Source organism: Belonocnema kinseyi, chromosome 6 (assembly GCF_010883055.1).
Source record: "Belonocnema kinseyi isolate 2016_QV_RU_SX_M_011 chromosome 6, B_treatae_v1, whole genome shotgun sequence".
Taxonomy (NCBI): Eukaryota; Metazoa; Arthropoda; class Insecta; order Hymenoptera; family Cynipidae; genus Belonocnema; species Belonocnema kinseyi.
This window is the reverse complement of record NC_046662.1, coordinates 114631776-114640198: the sequence shown is the minus strand read 5'-3', so window position 1 is coordinate 114640198 and position 8423 is coordinate 114631776. Positions and strand designations below refer to the sequence as shown.

Sequence of the window (8423 nt, the reverse complement as noted above, 5' to 3'; positions counted from 1 at the left end):
AACATTATATTACCGTTGCACCACTCTTAAAACGACCACTAAAAGGATCTTGAAAAGGACCCAAATCTCTCAAACTATCTCCGAGACTATTTTGTTTCAAATTGACTTTGTTTATAGACTCCAATGGGCCAAGCTATTTCGCTAAAGAAAACTCAGAGAATTCTTTCGGTAGGGTAATTGCATTATTATAACGTGTCAAATATGGGTCTACCAAAAATTTGAATTTTCCCTATTCAACTTACCATTAAAGTGTTTTTAGACATTCTTGCTGGGAAAAAGAGTATATATACGAAAATTTTAATCTTCTGTAATAAAATGTAACATATTTTGTGAATTATTTTCATCAATATAACCAATTGTATACATTTTATTTGCATTTTTTTTTAATGTTGGAAAAGGGGTCCAGGTACTTTAGAATTTGAAACGACTCTTTTTCTTTAACAACTTTTGCAACTATTTCTTTTTTTTTGTAAGTGAAATGGTTTTTATGAACAAAAAAATAGCAAAATATGTCAAGATATGTAAATAAAAGTTCAAATTACTCTTATTTATAACGTTTTACCTTGCCGGGAGTTGTAAAAGGACTTAAACGGTAAGTTAAATACGGCAAATTCAAATTTTTGGTAGACCCATATTTGACACGTTATAATAATGCAATTAACAATAATTTTAGTGCTTTTTTGAAACAAATCGCTTCGAAATTACTTCAATTTCATGTGCCAATAGTTTGATTTTGGAAAAAAGCAAATTTCCAGGAAATAAAGGGGGGTATCAGCTATTCTATAACTTTAAGAACATTTTTAAAAATTGTCTTTGGACTTTCTAGTTTTGATCGTCTAATTTTTTAATCCGCAAGAACTTATCTGAAAAAATATTTTTAATTTTCTTTTGTAGTTTGTCGACGATTTTATATTTTCTGTCAATACGGGTTTTCTGTGATACGTAAATGAACCTTCTGAAATATAAATTTTACAAGATTCTATTTTCGTAATCATAAATTAACCATCTGCCTATTCTTAAAATGTCTGTTTTTTAAAGTATTTTTGTTCATTTGGAAGAATATCAATAAACATAAGATAAAAAAATTGGAATGATAACAATAAAAAATAAAATGAACATTTTAAGCCAAGCAACGCCGTGATATGAAAAAAATTCTAGAGAAGAAAAACCTTGTTTTTCGAAAACACTACAAGATTATCATAACAACTTCTTTAATTTGGTCGAAAAGTTGAAAATTTTATCGTACCAAAAACAATGAAAAATCCAAAAATTCAATTTTTTTGTCAAACTATGCAAGTCACGAAAAAAATGAATAAACTAAAATTTCAAGCCCTGGAAAGATCTACAAATTTGTTATGAATCACTTTTAGATAGGACGCGTAGTTTTTGTTTTCAGTCGTAAAAAACAACACTAAAAATAAAATAATTTTGGACTAACGGCACAAGGCACGAACAAAATGAGACAAAACTTGTTCATCCACAAAAGGGCTACAAATTTTTAATAATTACTTTTTATACGATGCGCAGTCTTTGTTTGATGTGTAAAAACAATAAAAATAAAAAAGTTAATTTTTGGACAAGCGTCACAAGCTATGATAAAAATTAATAGACACAAGCTATGAAAAAGATAAATAGACAAAAGTTACGCTTTCAAAAAATACCGCAAAGCATTTAAATTTTTCATGAATAATTTTTGATAGGACACGTAGTTCTTGCTTAGTCGTAACAAATAACATTCAGAATAAAATAATTAAATTTTTTTGAAAAAACGGCACAAGGTACGAACTAAAATTAACAGCAAAAAGTTGTTCGCCAAACAAGATCTATACATTTATTAATAATAATTTTTAGATAGGACGAGTAGATTTTCTTTCAATCCTAATAAAAAAGGGGGAGGGGGTGTGATAAAAACACGGAAATAAAAATTTGTATGATTCAACTTTCATGCATATTATGAATTGTAATGATATAAATTTATTGAAATGATACATGTTTCAGCGCAGCTTAGAATATACTCGAAAGCAAAATAAAAAACAAATATTAAAATAATCACGATAAATAAAATGTGTGCTTTATTTTGGAAAATCTGAATAAGCAATCGCAGGCAGAGTTACATAAAAAATGTATTATATTTTATGTAAAAATGTTGAGTATAATGTAGAAAAGTTGCCGTTTGGGACAAAATCGAGGGCGAAGCATGAGATACGTGATGAGAATGTGTTCGTTAAAGCCGAAAGAGCTTTAAAAAAAGAGAGTTCATAATCACAAACTTTTTATCTAAAATAGCACACTGCTCAGTTTCGTTTACAATAATTTCAACTTTTTATTTTTTTGAATACTTAATTAAACATTTTTTACTTTAAACGTTTCAATTTTTAAACTGTACAATTTTTAATGACCTGACAACGTGTACAAAAATTTCGGTACTAATAGCTGGATTTTTTCGGTACGAATTTCAGGACGAAGGGTCTGTATGAATGGAGGTTTTTATGTACGAATAGCTGGATATTTTCGGTATATGCAGTAGATTGTAGACATTTCGAATGTTTAAAGTTTCATTTTTCATCTGTCATATTTTAATTGCACTAAATTTAAGCTTTTTGAAGTTGAAAAAATGTTTAATTCTAGCGGTCAGAAAACCAAGTTTTGTAAGAATTTCAATTTGAGTTACATTCTTCTTAATTCATAATGTGTCCCTTAAGGGTTTACATGACTTCCATTCCTTACAACCGTTTACATATACGAGAACGAACGCGCGCTGTCGCGCGCGCGTTTCCTTTTTCTTTTAAAGTATTATATTTTATCACATTTTGTGTATTTCTTTAATATAAGATTTATTTAGTTTAAGTTTATCCTATATTTTTGTCCAAGAATATATGAATTTGTTTTTGTTGATTCTGCAATATCCAATTTATAATAAAACTTGATTTGTTTTAAATTTTATTTACATATTTGAATGGATTTCAGTAATGCATTTTTGAACACTTTTAAATAAATGATTGAAATATAAATAAATATAAATACGAATATTTTTCGAGTTTATAAGTTATAAAAAGATTTAGTAAGAAAAAATAGGTTAAATAAATGCTTCCGTTACATATTACTAATTCGATTTAGAGGGATAGGATTTGCACTTTTTCTGTCCCCGTTGGGGGATTTTTAGGCGGAGGAAAAATCGCTTATTCATATGAATACAAATTCTTAATTTTTCTGAATCCAACGCTTATTATCAGGTACACCAATCCCACAGGGACCGTCTATCATGTTTTTCATAACAATATTATGAAAGTCATGTTCTGTATCTGGATTTGGAATTTCTGCCGAAATATGTTCACATCTACAATATCAGGAATAGTTATTTTACTATTTTGTTTTAACGTTAATAACAAATGAACATGATGTAATCCATGTTTTTAATACTGAACAACATAAACGTATGCTTTTACTTCGTCGCAGAATTGTTGTTTTACTATAATGTTGATTAATTCATCTTTATTTGCATTAAAAACTTGTGAAACAATGTCTGGTCCATCAGATGCTGTCTGACCATGTAATGAATTATCTTTCACTTCAGCCTAGTTTGGATTACATGTCATAGTTATAAACAAATCTGGCTTACCGAATTTTCTTACAATGACCATTGCATCTTGATAGCACTAAAGCATATTACGGGGAGATCCTGAGAATCATGATGGGAGGATGCTCATTCTTCCAACAGTAGTGTGTAAATCATTTGATCTGTGTTGTAAATTATCAACTAATCCCTAATAAGTATCAGCGCGAAGTGTTTTTTGATTTAATTTGCAGTAATTCATCCTATCCTTTCCGACTTTCACATAATTATCGACAACCCACTGTTGAAAATATCGTCCACCCATAAAAAGTATCTCTAGTTGCCATTCTATATTTAATATATGCAGATCGTGAAACTTGACTTCGTCTATTAACACATGGTATGCTGTCATTCCCACCTTCTGTGTCATTAGGATAAAATAATTGATAAATCCAAGTTTCAACGTTCGTATCCATAGAGCTGACAAATTGAAAGAAAAAATGATTCGAAATTTTTTTTTTCTTAAAATTGCAAAAATTTAGGACCAGACAAACGTTTGAACTTGCTTCATATCTAATTTCAAGAATTTTAAATTCAATATTGCCTTTCGTCGCAACGTAATTTGTGTTTCAAACAAATGTAAAAGAAATTTTTGTAGCTCACGGTCACATGGCCTTAATATTCGCGCTTTTTGAGCCCTAATTAAGTTAAGTCTTAAATAAGGTATGCTTAAAAATTTCGTCGTCCTTAACCCTTATTGACCCAATTTGTCCGTTTTTGTGCTTCAACTTTAATCATGAACGACTTTGTTAATTATGCTGGAAAAGATCTGAAAATTTATTAGCGGGTATTTTCAAGTGTGCTCTTTCAGAATCTAAACCGAAAATTTCGAAAAAAACCACCCCTTGCTATCCTATTTTTCAATTTAAAAAAAGTAACGTGATTTTTCAAGGTATTTTTTTTTTAAATCGTATTTTCGATGCGCAAGAGGTCTTGACAAAAGCTGAAATTACAAAACCTCCGGCTCAAAATGTCCAAACAATAAATTTATACACACAAGATTCATTTTTCATCATTAAGGGGTGGTACGGCCACCCCTATAATAACATATTAACGTTAAACCGCTATTATACTGATTTTCCTCAAAATAAAAAAAATTTATTTAAAAAATAAATAAATAAAAAAGGAGTATAAAATAACAAAAAAAAAACAAAAAAAGTTCTTTATAAACGTCTACCTCCACGCGGTAAGAACTGAAAAAATTTTTATTGAAGAAATGGCTAAAGACGTTCCGTACACAAGCACCCAAGTGCGAATCGCCGAAGCTGAATACACGGCCCAGTGTTGGTCCGATTTTGGCAGCCAAAGGTCGGCTAAAGTTATTGGACCAATATCGGCATTTTAATCGGCCCAGTGTTGAACCAGTGCTGGCAGCCTATATTGGCTATTTATATTTGCTGATCCTCCACCGATTCTTGGCCCAGTATCGCCACTTTATTACGCCAAGTCTCACTTTTAGTATGGGGAACCATGTTTCACGAGGATCAGCCGAAGTCTGGTCCAGTGATGGCACATTACTGGGCCAAGTGTCACTTTTACTACGGCAAACCATGTTTTATTTAAATCGGCCCAATGTTGAGCCAGTACAAGCAGCCTATATTGACTTTTTATATTTGCCGATCCTCCGCCGATGCTTGGCCGAGTATCAGCACTTTATTACGCCAAGTCGCACTTTTAGTACGGGGAACCAAGCTTCACAAGGATCAGCCAAAATCTGGCCCAGTAACGGCACATTCACGGGGCAAGTATCACATTTACCACGGCAAACCATATTTTATTTAAATCGGCCCAATATTGAGCCAGTGCTGGCAGCCTATATTGGCATTTATATGTGTTGATCCTCCACCGATTCTTGGCCCAGATTCGGTACTTTATTTCGCCAAGTCTCACTTTTAGCACCTAATAAAAAAAACTTACACGAAAAATAAAAAAAAATGTTATTGAAAAATTACATTTCCTGTCATTGCAAAAAGTTGTAAAGTAGGCTACAACGGAAAAAACGAAATATTACGCGAAGAAAAATTGTAATCGATTTCAATTATTTATTTAAAAATTATTGTATTGATATTCCTGTTAACAGTTTCTGCATTTTACATTAACACAACGTCGCATAATAATAAATAATTATAAAATGAGAGCTTAAAATTTGGTTCTTTAACTTTTCTGAACTGCAGCTTCTGAGGATAGCTTTTTCACAGAGTTTCAACTTGTCGGTTTAGAGCAGTGGTTAGCACTCCCGTCTGCTAGGCGATAGATGTAGGTATATAGATGTAGATTCGATACCCTGTAGCGTTAGAAATTTTATTTATAATATAATGTTCAAAATGTAATATATCTATTTAATCTAAACAAGACCATTGATATTTATATTCAAAGTACTCGCCAATCAATTAATATTTATTTTTCAAATAACTTTTTTGTCATATCCTTAGACCTTAGACTATTGCAGTATTGGTACCCAGTGTTGAGCCAACAATAGTAGCCAAACCTTGGCTGCCAAGTCCAGGCCATAGTTATCATTCCGTCATTGGCGCGATAATGCCAGCAGAGCTTCGGCAATTTTTTTGCCGACTATGGGCCAATGTTGGGCCGTATGTGACTTTGCACTTGGGCATATACAAAAATTTCTAACATGTTTATAAAAAAATCATTAAAATAAAAATCTACGTGAATTAAACTCTACAGATTTTCAAAATTTCAACCTAACTCAACTTTCATTGATTTTTCGAACTTAATTTATTTGCAATTTTTTGGTATTAAAAATATTATTTTTGAAAAACTGCCGATTTTCACTCATTTGGCCTATTCTTTCGAGTGGTAACGAAATTTAACCTTAGATAACAAAAGAAAATATCTTTTCTATTATTTGTGATATTTTTTCCCCATTTGTACCTGTATTCAAAGCTGAAACAACTTTTTTCAGAACAAACTGTAAAATAGCGATTTTTCATAAATATGTTATTTTAGGGGTGGTCCTAGAACCCGTAAATGATGGAAAATGAATTTTCTGTCAGTATAACATTATTATTTGGACATTTTGATCCGGAGTTTTTGTGATTTCAGCTATTTTCAAGACCTGTTTCGCATCGAAAATGCGATTCAAAAAATTACCATAAAAAATCACGCTTTTTTTAAATTGAAAAATGGGGTGGGGAAGAGTAGTTTTTTTTTTTAATTTTCGGGTCAGATTCTCAAAGAGCACTCTTGAAAATACGCGCCAATACACTTTAGATCTTTTCCAGCATAATTAACAAAGTTGTCCATGTTTAAAGTTGACGGACAAAAACGGACAATTTGGGTCAATAAGGGTTAAGATTAGTAGTCTCTATGATCTCATCTAAATGCTATGTTTGTAATAAAATTTATCATAATTACAATGGTTATAATAACATTAGAAAAGTTTTATTTGAATAAAACATAAATCGCTTTAGTATAAAATAATTGTAACATCATTTGGTATCGAGCTAAGCAGTATTAAGGACGATCAAGTATGTAAGCACGTCTCATATTACTTTTAATAAAAGAAAATAGATTAAGAAATTGCGATGCATTTATCATTTGTTATTAGTTATTAGATCTGAGGTAACAAAAACAGCGCGTTAAAATGATAGACCAATAGAAAGCATGGCCAAGTCATTCAATCTGGCAACCCTGCAATACTTAGTCCTTTAAGAAAAAGCTGACCTGTGTTTTTGTAAAGGCTCTTTCATACCTTATCTAGCCGGCTTGGGCTGGCAGCCGCGATCAAGTTATTATGTTTTATTAAATAATTACTTGGCTTATTTACAATTTTGTAAAAATAGATATACAGGTAGACTTTCTAGATTAACCCTCTCTTTCTATGCCCTATTCCAATTCTGACGGCCGTATAGTTAGCTCGATACCATGTATAAAGTCAAAATTAAAATAGACTCTTTTTTTAACGTTAGGAGATAGAAAGAGAGGTCCGTTCGATTTTCGACTTCGAAACAGGATCGGAGTCACACTGCAGTAACTATATGTCGTTAAAATAGCACGTCACTTACCAAAGCCTGAACATAGATGTCAGTGTCGGTGACATGAACAATAAAAACATTAGAAAAATGTACAACGACAATAAAAACATCAAAAAGATGTACAACGATCAAATTATTATGTTTTTATCATATAATTACTTGGATAATTGATAACTTTGTACAATATCGATTTTCAAAGTTCCCGCTTACTATGTCTATATTAAAGCCAAAATGAGAAGCCAATCAGGAACCAGGAAAAGGCGTTACGACTTTCGATATATTTTGAGTTCGACTCATTCATCTTCTTCTTATAATAGGACGTGTATAAATAATTAAAAATTTGACATACGGACAACCGCAGGATTTCGCCGGGAGCGGGTGCTAATCTAAAAAATTGCACCCGCTCCCAGCGAAATCTCGGTAAAACTTCAGCCACAACCACGACTCACGACCGTGAAATGGGTGGTTACAGTCTGTAACGGAATCAATACGACGATCCAGCAAAAGTTTCGTACACCCTAAGAACACGGAGCGGCCCAATGACTACCGCCTTCTGCATTTTTTCCGCATCTGTTTTAGCATATTGCTGACACGCAGGGATGCTTTTCAGGCTATTAGAGAACGAAAGCTTGTCACCTCCAAGAGCGCCGATGATAAGGACGATTAGTTTACCAGAATATTCCGGGGCGACTTCTCAGAGTAAGCAGCCTTAACCTTGCATGCGGGGCTCTACAAGGATGGACGAACCCCTTTCCCTAGCTTCTCGTTGGAACAACAATGACAACACCAAACATAGTTGTAGTAAGTGCGGTTCA

General features: G+C 32.3%; 1 protein-coding gene across 2 annotated transcripts in view; it reads left to right on the top strand.

Annotated features, from left to right (window-relative positions):
* Positions 1 to 8423, top strand: part of LOC117174480 (MMS19 nucleotide excision repair protein homolog) — a 185269-nt gene that overhangs the window by 949 nt on the left and 175897 nt on the right. The gene's annotated exons all lie outside the window — the stretch shown is intronic.